An 18,345-nucleotide genomic window follows, 5' to 3' on the forward strand; every position below is an offset into this window, starting at 1 on the left:
TGGAACAAAGCTCATCTCCTGTGAGAGCACCTGACAAAACAGTGCCTGTTTTTAATATCTATAGAAGCTGTAAGTTTTCTCAGAGGATTCTTAAGAGTAAGGAAAAGAGAAATTCTGCCTGGGCAGGATCTTACAAACTGTCACCTCCTCTTCTGCTGAATATCGGGTGACAGTAAACGAGTGACACAAGAACATGCCTTCAACAGAGCTATGATTAGGTACGAAATAGATTCGTGTGTCCATAAGTTCTCCCCCGACCTCCTCACCTGGTACAGAACCCCAGTGACTCAAAGCAAACTGTCCATTTTGGAGCATAGTCCCTGTTGGCTTCTTACCATTTGTTAACTGATGTGCTCTTTCTGTGAGAAAGTAGTATGTGTGTAGTTCTCTTCTGAGATTGCACCTGTGGTAGGGGCGGAAACATGAGTAGTCCCCGCATCAGAATTTTCAGGGGTTGAGGACAGTGGTCCGCTCACTGGATAAAGGAGATCTCTGTGAGTCTTCAGTGGTTATGAATGGAAATTCAACACAGGATGATTTAGGGAACAGAGCTAATATTTCTGCTGTTGTCATGCTAGTCTAGGCAGAGCGTGGGCCACAATAAAGGTGACACAGGCCCATTTCTAACAGAACCTGGAATGACAGGCCTGGGAGTGACATTTAGAGTCGCAGAAAAGCCCCTAGTTTAGTTCTCAGCAGGGACTAATTTCTGTAGCACAAATGCCCAGGAGCTCGGGCAGAGAAGTCAAGTCTGAATATGTCACGTATTTCTGGATGGTTTTAGTCCAATACTAAAAACTTAATTTTGTCCGAAATTCAGTGAAATTTTTGAAAGGCACATGTTGGGTGATAACAAACATAACAAATTCATGTCAGTCTTTTTTTTTTTCCAAATTGAAAACATTTGTTTATGAGCATAAAAATGACAAATTAAATAGTACTGGGGAGATTTAATGATAAACAGCTGTCCCTTGTCCCACTTTCCTCACCTGAGTTTTAGCTCAAAGAGCAAACCATTTCTGAATTAATAGTGTTTTATTCCCCCTGGAATTTATTTCTGTTTCTACATAAAATGCATATGCTTGCTGTTCCTTTATTTATCCATTTTAGATATTATCTATTGTTCCTATCATAGAAGATAAAAATTTTAGAGGTACATTGTTTTTTGAGACCATACATATTGTAACGTGTCTTTTTTAAAAAATGATTTCACTCTTAGTTTATGCGTTATCAGGATTAATATGTTTCTGGGTTGGAAATAATTTTCATTTGAAATTTTTCTCTGGTTTCCATTTGATTTCTAATTTTTTTTCATTGCTCCAACCCTCAGAAACCTATAGGATTCTTATCCTTGGTTTTCTGGGCCTTCATAGTAATGAGTCTTGGTGTAGGTCATCTCTCTTTCATTGGATCGGCACTTGCCATGCTCTTTCAATTGGGAAATTGAATCCAGAGTCCTCCACCCAATTGTCTGCCTCCTTAGCATTTCCATTGGAATGTCTAAAAGGCATTTTAAATGTGTAATGGCCAAACAGAAATTTTAGGTTTTGCCATCCTCCAAAATTTCTATTTTTAATTTCAGAAAATTGCAAGAGCATCTACTCAGTTGCTCAACCACAAAACCTATGGCCTCTCTTTATTTTTTAAAAAAATATTTTTATTAATTTCAGATATGAAGGGAGAGGGAGAGAGATAGAAACATCAATGATGAGAGAGAATCATTGATTGGCTGCCTCCTGCATGCCCCCTACAGGGGATGGAGCCCACAACCCAGACATGTGCCCTTGACCGGAATTGAACCCAGGACCATTATGTCCACAGGCCAACACTCTACCTACTGAGCCAAACCAGCTAGGGCAAGGGCTCTTTATTCTTTAAATTTCTCTTTATTCATTCTCACAATGAATATTAATCCCTCAGCAAACCCTATTTCCCAAATAAATCCCTTTTCTGTTTGCTGCTTTCATCTCCATCCGCATCACCTGCGCCTGGCTATCATTATCACTCGCCTGGACCACTGCAGTAGCCTGCTAATCTGTTTCCATGAATTCTTTGTGCTCTTCTACCCTCCATTTTCCACACAGCATCAGCACAACCTTTTACAGTTTAAGTCAGAGGACTCCACTTTCCCATCACGCTCTTCACAGGGCCTACAGGGCCCTGCACCTTGAGATTCCATCGTTTGCTCACAAGGACCCACTGGCACTGCTCTGAACTGTTTCTCAACACATCAAGCTCCTCAGCACCTTGGGCCTTTGCACTCACCCTGCGTTCTGCCTGGAGTGCTTCCTCTCCAAATCTTTTCATCCTGGCTCTTCTGTGTTGTTCAGGTCTCAGCTCAAAAGCTTTTTCTGCCGCCTCGGTGACACGTTCCTCACCCCACCCTCCCATCTGGAGGAACACGCCCTTTCCAGGTGCACTTTGTGATCTGATGCCTCTGCAGCCTTGATCTCTGTTTGAATGATCGTGTTCATTCATTTTCTTACTTGTGTTTTTTTGGTCTAACTCAGGGTTTCTCAGTCTCAGCACTATTGACATTGTGGGACAGATGATGGCCCACTGGATGCCATCAGCAGTCTTTCCACTCTTTCATTTCAGGTATGACAACCAAAAAGGAATGTCTTCAATCATTTGTAAGATGTCCTCTGTGGGCAAAATTCTACCCTCCCTTTCTTTTTAGAAACATGGTCTAACGCATGGACAAACTAGATTTGCAGTAAAGCCTGGGATGGGATCCTACATAGTGTGTGTGTGTGTGTGTGTGTATGTGTGTGTGTGTGTGTGTATGAGAGAGAGTGAGAGAGATTTTCAAAAGTACAATACTTTAACCATAATTGGTTAAGATGTAGTAGTTTCCTTCCTCTCTAAATTTCCCTACTTGATGAGTTGTGAGGTTTTTTTTTTTTTTCCATATTGTGGTATTTGCCAGGTTTTAAGTTATTTTTTGCAATTTTTTCATTCTAAATTAATATTCACTTTTGTAATAATTTTATATTAATAACTTTTGCTATTCTTACTTTAAAGAGTTCTTTCTTCCCACCCCACTTCCCTGAGTTGGATAAGCTAGAGCAGTGGTTGGCAAACCGAGGTTCGCAAGTCACACGCAGCTCTTCGGCCCCTTGAGTGTTCTAACGCCACTTCTTCAAAATAGACTTGCCCAGGCCAAAAACCGACTTCTGCGCATGGGCCACGAAGTTTCAATCGCACTGTATGTGCGCGCCCGCACATGGTATTTTGTGGAAGAGCCACACTCAAGGGGCCAAAGAGCCGCATGTGGCTCGCGAGCTGCGGTTTGCCGACCACTGAGCTAGACGATCACAAAACCTGGGCCAACTGCTGGCCTAACCCTTCCAGCAGGTAAATTGGGAGTGGGGACTTTGCTTGCCTTATTTAGGTACTAATGTATTGCTGGTGCTGTGGTAGAACACATGCTCACAGCAGATTCTCAGTACACAAATGCACAAGGTTGCTAGGCATTTTGTGTGGGCAGCATTGAGTGTCTCCCAGAAACCTGGAAGCTTCTTCACCAGCATGCATGTCAGATTGCCTGCACCTGGAGCTCAGTGGGGTAAAGACTGACAGCTTTCAGGAGTCAGTCCGAAGGAAATATTGGGAATCCCCAATTCTGTATTTGCTCTCCTTCTATTTTTACCTTCTCTTCTGTCTGCTACTTTCATCTTTCCTCAAATACATAGCTTTTCAAAATGTAAGAGTTCCTCATTTACCAATGTGGTTTCCTCATTGGTGCAGCATGGATTTAAAAGTATCCACTGTATGGAATTTTTGAGGGGATTTAGTGGAATAAAATATGCAAAACGCTCAGTACAGTGGCTGTAAGCTACTATTGTTCCAATGTTATTCATGGAACACTTGTCTCCATACAGTCATAGTTACTGATTGTATTGGTGCAAAGTGTGTTTTTATATTCCCACATGCTCATCAAAGCCCTGAAACTAGCTTATGGAGGAACATACTCAAATACTTCTGTCTAAGGTCTCCCAGCCAGAATCTGAGCCTCTCAGCATCCTGAATCTTCCGAAGCAGGCCTACTGACATGTGACTCCTCAGTCTCTTCAAAAGCAATGCTGAAAACTCAGAATTAGCTAGAATTTCATAGAATCTATGGAAATGAATTGTAATCCTTGAAAATATATTTAACATATTGTCCAGTTTTCTTTTTCTTTGGGTCCCATTTTTGTCAGAATATATTATATTGGGCATACAGGCATGCAATGAGATTCTTTCCAAATACTTATTGAGTCCAAACCACAGGGCAAAATCCACCTCAAATTCCTACAGCAAAGAGTGATAGGACCTAAAACAGGATGGAAACACTACAAGCAAACTCTGCTGTTTCCTGGTATTAAAAGTGAACTCTCTTTAACTTTCCTTTTAGGTTGAAATACTTGAGAATTGGCCTTTAAAGCTACAGTATACAATTTACATTAGATCAACACTGCCATGAAGACAAAGTAATGAAAACACAGTGATTTGTTAGAAATTAAGGAGCTAAAGCTTTGATGTAACAGCTTTGATTTCTTTTCCTCTGCAAGATATTGAACATCAAACAAGGGATCATTCCAGAATGTCAAGTTTTTAATTTTTTCTTTTGTGGTAGAGATTTGGGTCTTCTGACTTTAACATGGAAAGGTTATGTGGCAGAAAATTGGCCTTTCTGAATTTTGCTCTTAAGTAGAATTTAATCCTGTATTGCCACAGATGCCCTGAAGCAGAGATATCTTGCAATTTAATATGAAATTCATTAACTTCACAAATGATTATTGTACACCTAGCCAATACCAGACACTGTGATTAAGTGCTAAGGATTCAATTTTAGAAACTCATTCACCTTTCAAGGAGCTTAAGGTCTAGAAGGGGCTGGAGTATATGAGCAGGCATTTTCAGTGCTATAAGTTGGAATAACAGCAGCCCCGGTGTGAATGATTAGGAAAGGTATGGAAGGGAGATGTTTGAGGGGAGGCTGGACAGATGGTGATCTGGGGTTTTCCAGGTGTTTGGGGGAATGAGGTGGGAAAAGGAGAGGCTTGAAGCAGGAATTAAGAGGGGAAGCAAGATTATGGAGGTGCCTGTGAGCTATCCATCCCAGTTCCGAGACCAGTGGGAAGCCACCAAAAGGTTTTTAAGTCGCAGAGCCACAGAATGATGTTTTTAATGAAGAACAATATTGTGGCTGGGTTGGGGGTGGTCAAACCAAGAAAGTGGAGTAAGCATGAGCCAAGTTGGGATGTCTCAACTCCGACTGCCTGTGGACTCAAGTGTTTATTATCCGAACAAACAAAACAAGCCAATCGATGAAAATAGACCTCTATAAGTTAAAGTGGAGTGTCTATTCCCACTTCCAAAGTATCGCCCTCTTGACTTATTTAATTCAGGAACAATTTTCCAGTGCTAAAAGAAAGTTTGATCACTCACATAACTAAAACACATTTCTTTCTCTGTCCCTCTGTCTCTTTTTCTTAAAGATGAATATATCTAGGTTAATAAACTATATGCAAGGTGTTTGAAAGGAATTTAGGAAAAATCTAGGAATGGTTCTTTGGGATGATCACATTTAAATTATTGTTATTCCACTTTAAATAACCTTCACAGTAATCATTTGTTTTCCTTGTCAAGGAGTTTCCCTGCTCAAACTCTGGAAGGTGTCCAACTCAGAGACCTCTTCTACTAGCTATATATTGCTGTTTACTTGGGTTTTGTTCAAGTTTTCCATTTCTCTTATCCCTTGGCCTTCCCAACATGATAAAGCAAAGACATGGACAGAGAAGGAGAAAGGCACCAGGTATGCTATCACTGATCTGCTTCAGGGACATGTCCTCCAGCTGGTCCATTTCTCTAGGGAGACTTGGCGAGGACAGGAGAGAACGAAAGAGATTCAGACTTATAGGAAGTTCAGATTTGAATGGCAAGCAAAACAAATCTACTCTCTGAGCAGTAACTATGCTCCCAGAGGGGCCAATCCATCAAAAAAGAGTTTGTTAGGGAGGTGAAGGCCACAGGCAATTTCTCTGGGAGATGGAATTACAAGTCTGGGGAGAAAGCCTTGGAATGCCATAGAAGCAAGATGTACCATGCTTGGAACGGAAATGACAAAGCACATTCACTGGCATGGCCCAGGCTGTACATCCCTGACTGCTGCTGCTGACAGCGTTTGCAAAGGCTGCCACCCTCTCTGGCTCCACCCTTCTTGGGCTGTCCCTGTCATTTTGTGCCACATGGCTCTCCTTTGGGATCGCAGTGCACAGGAGAGGGAAGCAAATAGAATTTATCCCTATTCTCTTCTTTACCATCCTCCGGGGTCCACCTGCTCATCACCTTCCAGTACTCCTCTGGCTAACAGCCTCTTGACAGCTCTATAATTAGGTGATGTCCCCTCCCCCCCTCAACCCCCCCCCCCTCGCTTGCCATGGGCATGCTTCTCCATGCTTCTTTTCTTCCTCCAAAACTTACCACTGTGTCTTAAGTCAGGGTTCCTAGAATTCAGAGGTACGCACACCTGAATCAAATACTCCCTTCAGTGTCTGGTGGTGCCAAACATTGTGCAGACTCTCTCCTCATGTGTTGTTTGAACTACTACTTTCACCAAACTTTTTATTTTAAATTCCAGAAAGGCTTACATTTAATTCTAATTTCTTATTATTGGCTGCAAATCCTAAAAGTTTAGTTTTCAGTTTCTGTCTTGTCAACATTCATCTCAAGCCCCAAATTCAACTGTCGAGTGATTAGTGATCTAGAAAACACTTTTGTACTCTAATGGGGCGGCACATTCTAGAAAGTGGCACATCCTTTTGTATTGTGAAGAACAAGCCCTTGATTTAATAGTTTTATAAATCTTTTGATCAACTGAAATTATCTTTTTCTTTCTTTTTTTTTGTTTATTTGCTTGTTTTTAAAACAAGTTCTATTTGTTTGATACTAAGACAATATTTCCTACTTATAGAAGAAAATCTAGACATACAGATAAAAGAATCTCCTTCTTGGCCTATAGCTATTCTTTTCTACTTTTACTGGTTAAGTTGATTATTATCTAGTTGCCCAGTTGAAGGTTTTTTCAACCTCCAATATCATTAAGTATTCTTATCACTATACTTCCTCAAAAATATCATTGCAAGTTTATATTGTCCAGCTTTTTCATATAAAAGAAGAAAGTCTTGCTCTTAATCTTTTCACCTTTTTAGTGATAATACTTGAGTTTATGAAATGTTCCATTACTCTACTATTTGGCTAAAATATTTTGGTAAATGAAGAGCATTTATCTTTAATGAATTATAAGTTCCTACATGGCTTAAAGTTTTTTGCCTCCATCCCCCCACACAAAAAAAGTATGTTTGTTATAAAAATCTGGTGAAAATAATCAAAATCTATACTAATATTTAACCTAGACCCTAGCAAACTATGAGTACACCACTGTGGCTGAAGAATTCATAACTGTTTTATGTTCTGATGTTAGGGAGTTTTCAAATTTCTTCTCCTGTCAGTTTTCCTTCTGCAATATTAATAGCTACACCAGATTGCTGTCTTCCCACTGCAGGGACTTGAGCACCGAAAGAACTATGATGGCAGATGCACTCTCTCCTTTCCCACATACGTGTACTAGTAGAGTCCTACTTATCTCAGGAAAAAAATTCTAGAATTCTGGTCTAAGGAAATAATGGGTTTTGAAGCATAAACCTCATGCCACCTGCTTAGCAACAATTCACCATTTCCTAAAATGCTAAGGAAAAAGAATGAACACTCCATGTAAAGCTACTGCTAAAAACAATCATGTGGCTTTGGGTGGCATGTTTTAGAGCGTGCTCTTAAGGGGAAAAATGCCATTCCCACCTCACGTTTTGCTGCTTCAGTTTCTCTATAACATTGTCTCTGCTCCTTTATAAGCCAGATGCACCAAATGGAATTCTGTTAGGGAATAGAATTCTATGCAGATGGATCAACTGAAGAGATTGAATGAGAAACTACAGAGTTGTGGCAAGGTTAAGGAAATTGAAAGAGGAGGTTGAGGCAGGCAGGGACTAGCAGAGCGGGGAATGTGAAGGGCAACAGGAGGAGAGAAAGCTCTTGGAGCTCTGTAAGAATGAGAGCTATGGAAAAGCCTTGGTATTGAAAAGTTGCTGCCACCATCAGAACCACAGTATCAGGGCAGGGGGAGAGAGTAGAGAAGAAAGACACCAGCACCTCTCTCTTTCCATCTCCCATCTCTTGCTGGTGCCTTCTATTGGCTAAGAAACAGAGAACAAGGGATTCAGGACCATTCAGTCTTTAAGGATGAAACTTCTAGGGCACAGGGCAGGGAGCAAAGTGTAGAGTGGATGGGAGGTAGAGGAGTGGGGGGAGGAGGAGGGCAGTTGAGAATAAGCAGCACACAGGGCAATGTATTAGACGTTTTAACTAGGTTCCCTCTGTCATTTATTCCCCACTACAACTTGGCAGGCTCTATTGTCATTTATAAATGGAGGAAGTAGACATCAGACCCCTTAAATGTGTCTAAAGTCACACAGGTAAGAAGAGGGGAGCTGGAATGCACACCTAAGTCTGTGTGCCTTCATAGACAGTGTTTTTATACTCTACCTAACGTTGACTTTTACACTTTTTAACACAGGATCCTGCTATTTTTCTGTTGTAAATTATTCAGTAATTCCCCATCGTCTTTGAGAAAAAATTAGATCCTTCAGCTTGGCATAAAAGGCCTTTCATTATCTGGCCCTTTTTTTCCTTCCTCAGCTTATCTTTTCCCTCATACCAAAACATACCCCATATCTGAACTTGTGTGTGTATGTGTGTGTGTGTGTGTGTGTGTGTGTGTGTGTGTGTGTGTCTCCATTTCAAGAAAAAGGAAGAGAAGAATTGAATGAAGAGATGAAAGATGGGTGACAGAAGGAGAGATGGTCAGATAGAGGTATTCAAAAATGGCAAAGAGGCGTGGTAGAAGTGGCATTTTAGAAGAGAAGATGGTGGAAAAAGGAGGTAATTCAAAGGCATTTCCTTTTTCTGTATTTTGGCTTAGGCTGGCCATGATTCCTTTAGAGTTTGAATTGAACATTAAAGGCTAAATGGATTGGAATAAAAGCTGTTGAGTGTTATCCATATGGGGCCAGCAGGAAAAAAGGCCCAAATGAGGAGGCAAAATATTTCTTGGACAAGAAGTTGAATGTAGAAGTCAACCAAAAGGTTGAGTGAAAATAGTCAATTCTGGCTATGGTTAAAAGGCCTCATGGGTGTTATTAAACTTTGCTACTTAAATCAGCTTTTGGCTTCCTGGTTTCCTCAAGAAAACTAAGAATTAATTTTGTGAGCTTTCAGGGAAAAAATAGTTCAAAAATTGTGAAATTTTGCAAGTGTCTTCAAGTGTTGGGAACATTTTGTTATGCAGAATTAGTGAAGAACTTGACTAATAGTGCAAGAACAGTAACACCATATTTGGCGCATGTGGGTTGAGAAATATTATTCATAGGTAGCATATGTCATGGGAGACTTTGAAATATGAAGTAAAGAAACATTTAAAAAATTGTGTCAGAATTTGAGGGAATTATGAATTTCATTTAAATATGTAAATACCCCCAATCTTTTGCCTAGTTATAGCATAAGGAGATTTGGCATGCTTAGAGTTTGGTGCTGTTGTGGAAGAAAGAAAAACATTAACAGACCATTTTTTTCCCTATAAAGTGAGGAAAACATCTAGAGAGCATTTGAGCTACTTTATGTGCCAGACAGTAATAACACATGTACGTTTAAGTAAAGTATTGAAAGTAACTCTTGCCCTCTGGTGATAAAGGATTTTGCTCTGCATTTCAATAAGGTATTTAACTTTTCATTTGGCAGTGGATAGAAAATCTCTCTTCCAATGTATATGAAGCTTTGAAAATTGTTCTTCAGAAATTGCATTGTAGATTAGGAATTAGAGTGTAGGGAATGTGGATGAGGCCATTGTGCCAAGAATCTAAACCTCAAAGACCAGGTTTTTTTTATTATGTTACAGTAGATTTGGAGTCAGCACTTACAAGTGGTTTGAGGAGTGGTAAAAATTGAGTCCTAGGCCACTCTACTTATCTCCTTACCTGTGGAAATGGATACTAGCAGATTATCCCTGGGAATTTTCTCTACTATATTATCAACAATATCCATAAAAGAGAGAAAATAAGTGATTACAAAAAGCCATGTTCTTTAATTTTTTTGCATGATATTATTAATTTTTTTATATTTAATAACATTATACCCCAGCAAATAATGTGTGTGAACATCTAGGGGTTATTTTAGAATGGAAACATATTTCAGAATATAGAAATATTGGAAATGTTAAACTGTAATTTTTTTCCCCCTCTCGGCAACTCCTGATTTCAGGGTTAGCCTATAAATGGGGTAAGCTTGCTTTCCCTTCTCTGCATATCAGAGCCCAAGTCTAGGTTTGAGTCTGAAGGTTGAATTGTACCATCACTGGTAATGCCTCCTAAGGGGTCAAAGGACAGATATTGATGAAATAACAATGTCACATTCAAGACAATATGAGACAATGATCATTAAAAATGAGGTGACTTCTTCAAATATTCAAGAAGCAATCAGGCAATTTTGGTCTATTTCTATATTGTATTTATTTTCTTTTTTTAAAAATTACTTTATTGATTAAAGTATCACATATTTGTCATCAACCCCCCCACTCCCATCCCAAACCCCCCCACACGCATGCCCCCATCCCCCTGTTGTCCGTGATCACTGGTTAGGCTCATATGCAAGCACACAAGTCCTTTGGTTGATCTATCTCCCTTGTCCCCACACTCCCCTACCTTCCCTCTGAGGTCTGACAGTCTGATCAATGCTGTTCTTGTTCTTCAGTCTATGTTGTTCATCATTTCCCCTAGATGAGTGAGCTCATGTGATACTAGGAATACACTTATAGGAACCGAAAATGAGATAAGCAATAATGGTTATGCTGAGAGGCAAATGAATCAGTCTATAGTGAGTTTCTTTCTGGGGCAACAGTTCTTTTGAGTCCCGATTTCTATGTCCAACAGTTGTTTATGTGTACATAACAGGAATGATATTTCAGTTCTGGATGGTGGACAAATGGTGGTAATGCAGGTCCGACGCTCTCTGGTTTGGTCCTGGGCAATCTGCAGTGACGCACATCTGCTGACTGCTAGTATGGCAAGGCATGGTCAGCGTCTTCCATCTCTGGACTGTTTCTCTTCTGTCTTCATGGCTGGAGCACTCCTGTCAATTCCTCTCTGTTGCAGGAATCCACCAGGTCTCAGAGTTGTTTTCTGAAAATATACAAACATATTCTCGACCAAAAGTTAATAAAGGAATATTTTCTATAAATTTGACTTGCGATCCTTTTTCATTTTTTTGCCCAAACGATTTTCCTTTGGCTTGTTTTGACACCATGTATGTTTTACCTGGTTGTCTTGCTGTTAGCATTACAAATGAAAGTTATTTTCTTTAATAAGCATAAACTTTTCTAGACAAGAAGCTTTCGGAAGTCAGAGGCTAGGTCTTAATCCCCTTTGCACCTGTAGTTTTTAGCGCAATCCCTGGTGTATGGTTATACTTAATATAGTTATTAGACAGAACTCATGCCCGGTCCTATAGAAAAGGAAGTCTGGAGATGGAACTGAGTGACATAAAATGTCAATCCCCTGAACAGATAATTTCACTCCCTTGAAGGGGTTAAGAACAGGTCTCCCAAAATATGCTACTTTGGCATGTGGATTCTTTTGAGCTGAAGTCAGTTGAGATGCTGTGGGCTCAGGAGAAACTTCTGCTCCTCCCTTAACTACCTACAAGTATCTAAAATGATTCTTGCCGAAAATATGAGTTATTATCAGAGATAATTTTTATGAGTTATCTACAGGGCAGGGGCAACTTCTAATTACTGAATGGCTGTTCTTATTGTCCTACTATGACCTTTTCCCCATCTGAAGCTCCAAGATGCCTTACCTCATCCTTAGATTAGAATGCCACATATACTTCCTTTTACCTTTCTGCTTCTGAACTGTATGTGGGGTCTCTGACTCTTTCATGTAGGTGGGGTTCCTATATATATGTATGTATTTAAAGTTAGTTATTTTCTCTTATTAATGTCTTATGTAAATTTAATTATTAGACAAGCCAGAGACCCTAGGAGGATAAAACAAAATTTCTTCCTCCTCCACATCCTACACCCAAGAGTAACAGAGTCTCCCTGCTTAACCTCCGGCATATGTGTTGTTTGCAGGGACTCCCAGGCACCTAGAGAGAGACAGTAGACAAAGTCCCACAAAAGCAGATAGCAGGGGTATTGAAAAGTCTCATGTAACTGAATGGGTTTACTCATGTCTCTGTGGGAAAACTGCTCCTGAAATTCTTAGAGGTGAGTGATCTTCTAAGGGGGCTCAGATATCTGGGGTGTTGCTATTAACCTAATTCCTTTGTACTCACGGACTGTGAGATCTCAGAAACATCTTGATACTTCATAATTGCTTCCTAGATGCTAGACCTCTCGTATGGCATCAATTAAGATAAACTTTCAAAGGGTATATAAGGCATTTCTCTTAAACATCAGGTTAAGCCTACCTTATGAAGAGATTAATATTGTTAACACATTATTGATAATGACTGGATTTATTTGCTTCTAATTATAGAATCCTGGCTTCTGATTTACTTGACTTCGTTGACCTTGGGACAAGTAGCCTTGTTAATGAGGATGGTTCTTATCATTAAATACCTGATGTTCTTGTCATAGCATCTGCTTTCTTTAAACACTTGTTCTGTAACACAAATACCACTAATTGCAATATTGAGTTAATACCATTGAAATTAGTCAATTGATTCACACAAATTGATTTGTGTGCAAACTGTTAATAGAAAACATTAACACAAGAGTACAAGAGGTATTTTTATTTAAGAAAATCTGATCTATGCACATCAAGTTCATAAAACAGGTGATTGCTAAATGATAATAAGATTATCAATGATAGCCGAAACTGGTTTGGCTCAGTGGATAGAGTGTTGGCCTGCGGACTGAAAGGTCCCAGGTTCGATTACGGTCAAGGGCATGTACCTTGGTTATGGGATTCTCTCATTGATGTTTCTAGCTCTCTATCCCTCTCCCTTCCTCTCTGTGAAAAATCAATAAAATATATATATATTTTTAAAAAATATTATCAATGTTATTTTAAATGATTACCAAATAGATTAGAAATATAATTTAAATAATTTATAACAATAAATGAACCTTACACTCTTGTGAAGGCAACCACAGATAGACTAAAAACAATGCCAAAAATATATAAAATATGTACTAATATTTTAAAAATATATTTTATTGATTTTTACAGAGAGGAAGGGAGAGGGAGAGAAAGTTAGAAACATTGATGAGAGAGAAACATCGATCAGCTGCCTCCTGCACACCTCCTACTGGGGATGTGCCTGCAACCAAGGTACATGCCCTTGACCGGAATCGAACCTGGGACCCTTCAGTCTGCAGGCCAACGCTCTATCCACTGAGCCAAACCGATTTCGGCTGTAATAATATTTTTAAACTATGTAGAGAAATGCTATTTTGTTCTATTATAGAGACACAACACTTTCCTGACTCTAAAATTCTATATATATGACTCAATTACGCTACTTTGAAAAAACAAATATAAATATGACCATAAATATATTCATTATGATATGTGTTCTGCATTTAGAAACAGGAAAGTGTGTAAATATGCACTTATTAGAATCTAGGACAGGTAAATTCATTTCAGAAATTGTAGAAAACTTAAAAACAATGCAGGACTATTATATATCCGGGATGGAAGGAGTAAATATGATGATAATATAAAGTTTTCAAAGTTAACTTAAGTAAGCAATGATATAGAAATAAAGACTAAAGAAATTTGCATGGATTTGAAAAATGAATGCTAAAGTTGATTGCAAACAAATCAAGAAAATATGAAAATGTGCAAAAAATCCTGGTGGGATAAAATGCCCTAATATATTATAATTATATTATAAAGGTAGATTTATTTTAATTTTCAAAAAAGCAGAAGTCACATAGATTAATAAAAAACCACAAAGTACAGAAATATGAGTTTGTGTATGTATGGGTGTGCAGTGTGTCTCTATGTTTGGAATAAGGGAATTTTGTATATAACATTGATATTTCAAGTTATCACAGAAAATTCAGATTATTTAATATGTGGTATTAAGATAACTATGTATTCATTAGGAAAAATAAATTACTATATCACACTATATTATCTGTAATAAGAGAAATGAAGAAACAATGTAAATATATTCTGTTCTACATACATTATGGAATACTATGCAGTGAGAAAAAATAATTTTAATGGGGTAAGTCTATGAATACTGGTGTGGGAAGATATCCATGATACATTATCAAGTTAAAAAAATAGATATATGTATAGTGTGATCCCATTTATGCAAAAAATAAAAAATTCATTTTTATGTGTGTTTTGGTAAGTGATTTATATAAAATGAAGATAACTTGGAGGCTTAATGAAAATTGGTGTGTGGCTTAAAGAAACATGAAACTCAGCATACAAAATAATTAATTTATTTTTTTACCATAGTCAATGGGAGGAAAAATACACAAACAAAACCCAAGAGTAGGTAAGGTGAGGTGAAGGAGGATGCATTCTTAGTATTCAGTAACCATAGAATAGAGCAAAATTCTGGAATTTCTTGTGATCCTTTATCTACCCAATTCTCTCCAGACATTGTGGTAATGTTTCTAATTTTTTGTCCTCTCTCCCCCTACTCCCTCCAGGCTTTCCTGAAGCACTTCAAAGTTAGCTAGTTACCAAAGTCATTTTTATCTCTCTAGGAATTTCTACTTTGTTTGTATTATTTCCTTTCTCGTATCAGAAGCTCACTTCTTTTATTAAAAAAAATACATTTTTATTGATTTCAGAGAGGGAGAGAAAGAGAGAAAGATCAATGATGAGAATCACTGATTGGCAGCCTCCTGAATGCCCACAACCTGGGCATGTGCCCTTGATTGGAATTGAACCTGGGACCCTTTGGTCTGCAGGCCAATGCTCTATCCACTGAGCCAACGAAGCTCACTTCTCTTCCCCATGTGAAAAGTCCACTGCCTCTCTGACCTCTTTTTCTCTGACCCATGAATCTTATCACCCAGACAGGCAGCAGGAGCTGAGAATGACCAAATATGAGATGGATTGACTCCATAAAGAAAGCCTAGGCATGAGTCTATAAGAGCTGACTCTTAAAGGACAGAATATTGTGGACATCACTCATTCATAGTGGCCAGGGGCTGGAGCCCACTCAACTGCAAGTAACATACACAGGAAAACAAGCTGCACCATAGCCATATTGCAACCAGGTGAGAAGACTTACTCAAGAGTAGCTTAAGTAACTTGCCCAAAGTCATTGAGTTAGTGAATGGAGTATGCAGTTTGCCTCTAGGGTAAGATCAGGACAGACTGTGTTCTACTCAGCCCTGGGGACTATTGAGAAAACACCTCCATTTGTGATTCAAAGTTAATTTAGGAATTTTTAGGGAGTGCCAGAAATGTTTCTTACTCAGGGCACCCACCCTGCCTTCGGTTGCCTGTGGCCAACCTCCTTTGGCTATTACAGTCTGCCATAGTGGGGTAGTGTGTGGCTTAATATGTGCAAGACTTTGGAATCAGTATGAAAAATTCTTCTTGATTAAGCAAGAAATATACATTCAGATTGCCAATGAGAAGTATCAGTACTAATCCCAGCTATGTGCCCTTCCAAGGGAGATTTGTTTTGTTGTCATTATTTTGTTTTTACATTAATCTACTGTCTTACCATTGCTTTATCCAAATCAAAAGCAACAGGTCATTATTTGGAAAACATTAAATACTGTATGATGCTTGTGCTATTCTCCTATTCTTCCCGGTGGTATATATTTAAGGAGCTATACTCATGGATAGCATTATATAGGCACGCATAGGAGAATCAAAGGCGCTCTGTGAAGATTTATAATTTGTACATACTTTTGCAGATAAACTGAGAAAATGCATACATCATTTTTTTATTCCTCGTTCTCATAGTTGCTGTATACTATGGTACAGTTAATCAATACTGATTTAATTTCGCTTTCAACCTCTCCCAGAAATATAATCTTCATTAACCAGTTTGGGATTTTCTGGTCAAGCTTCAGGGAGGTCATCTGCCATAATGGAAGAAGAGTTAAGCTACTTGATAAAAACATTGCCATCCTTTACCTGTTTTCCTCAAAAGAAGATGCCCTGGTCTAAAAATAATCCTTCCTTTTCTTTTGCTAATAAATCCCCTGCCACACCCTTCTGCCTATAAAAACCTTCCAATTGTCCAATGCCTCGGACTGCCCTTCTAGTTGCTAAATGGGATGCTGCCTAATTCATGAATTGCTTAATAAAGCCAATTAGATTTTCAAATTTATTCTGTTGGATTTTTTTAAACACAATTTACCAAACTCTCCATTATAGCATTGTTTTTCTAAGGCTTATAATTCTGTCAGATTTTCCTACTAGGTTAAATATAATTTATTGTACAAGCTATTAAGCCCAGTAGCAAATGTTTTTTGGAAAAAAATTAGAGTGACCATTTTTTTTTTAAGCTGTGAGAGGAAAAAATAAATATGGAGGACTTGTTTTTTTATTGCTGTTATTTTGCAACTGTAAAGAATAGTGCTGTTTATGGTATGATTTACACATCTATGAAGAGAACAAAAATTACATTCTTTTAACAAACAACTTTGTCTTTTCTGAAATAAAATACTTCGGAAGAAATTTTTCTATAGTTGATAGCTAAATTATTTTATTTGGATACAGCTAGATAGCACTGATTTTATCACAATGAAATAATTAGAGCAAGGCACAGAGAGTTTAAGGGATAACTAAGAATTATTTATTACCTGCAGTGAATCACCATGCTAACCATTAACAGGAAGAGCTTTGTCCTCTAGGACTGAATTTGGCTAAGAAAATGACAACTCATATCCCAATATACCTTTGTTTATGTTAATTTATCAATCTGTTTCTATACCTTTTAACTTCTAGCAGAAATTGCTTAGATGAACTCAAGGCAGTTCTTCATTTTTTTCTCAAGTTATATAAGGATCATTTAAGGTCTACTTAACACCTTCTGGGTTATATTTAATTCTATCCATCAAAAACTACCCTTAGGCTTAATTAATCCAAAAATCTCTTTAATGAATAGAATTCATAAGCATTAAAATTGAAGCTTATGAATATTCACTTTCCTAGTGTAATCAACTCCATGTAGGGGTAGCTTCTAAAGGGAGGGTTGTTTCAGGGTGAGATGGTGAGCTTTCCTTCTAATTTTTCCCCATTGTGCAAAAAATATTCAAGAAACAAAGTAGGAAAGGAAGAAAGAACTGTAGTGTCTGTTCCAATCTAAACACTAACTATTCCATTTATTTCTCATTTATGTTAGTGTACAACCTGACTTAATTGTCAGAGAGTGGGGAATTGACTGAGGTGGTCTGAGAGGAGTAGAGCTCAGAGGGGGCGGGGCCACACCTCTGCTTCTAGGTGAGTGGCTGCCATTAAAAGGCAATGGTGCAATCTCTCTGCTCTGTGCAATCAAAGCTCTCAGAGGAGAGAGGTGAAAAGAGAGACAAGTGGTAAAGGGGAAAGGACCTGAGGGAAATATAAGCTGTGTGGAGTGGAAGGGGGCTTAGAGCCTTCATCCTCCCTCACTCCTTCCCTCTTCCTCTCTCCCTCCCTCGCTTCCTTCCTTCCTTCCTTCCTCCTTTCTGGAAGTAGGCCCCCTGTTATTGGAGGAGAAAGCAGGGGGCATCTTTTGGATGTTCAGTGACAGGAATGGGCTAGATTAGACTTTGCTCTGGGACACAGTTATACTATTTGTATCTCTGCTTATACTTAAAAATATTGTACTGATTTCTTAAGATTTCTCTGTCTCTGAAGGTATATTATTAGTAGAAATTATGATATAAACTGATATTTCTATGCTTCTTTTAAACATTTGTATGTGGAGACATTGGTTTGAAAATAGAGAAACTTTAAAAAAAATGAATATTTTGGTTGGTATTTCTTTTACTCAGACATTAATTTATGAATTAAACAAACTTTCACTGAGTGCTTGCTATGTATCAGCCACTACCTTAGGCTCTGAAGATTCAACAATGATAATATTTGTGTACCATGTTCATTGTCCCAATGTTCCTGAAGGGAAAGGTTGATACAGTGGGGCACATTTCTATTAGTCATTCCTTGTGTCAAAGAATAGTCTTAGTCAACCCTGCTCAAGTAACTGGGGAGGAACAAGCAGTGCTTGCTGTGAGGATGCATGTACGTACATAAGGGAAGCTGGGATGCTCCAGAT

Source organism: Eptesicus fuscus, chromosome 4 (genome assembly GCF_027574615.1).
Source record: "Eptesicus fuscus isolate TK198812 chromosome 4, DD_ASM_mEF_20220401, whole genome shotgun sequence".
Lineage (NCBI taxonomy): Eukaryota > Metazoa > Chordata > Mammalia > Chiroptera > Vespertilionidae > Eptesicus > Eptesicus fuscus.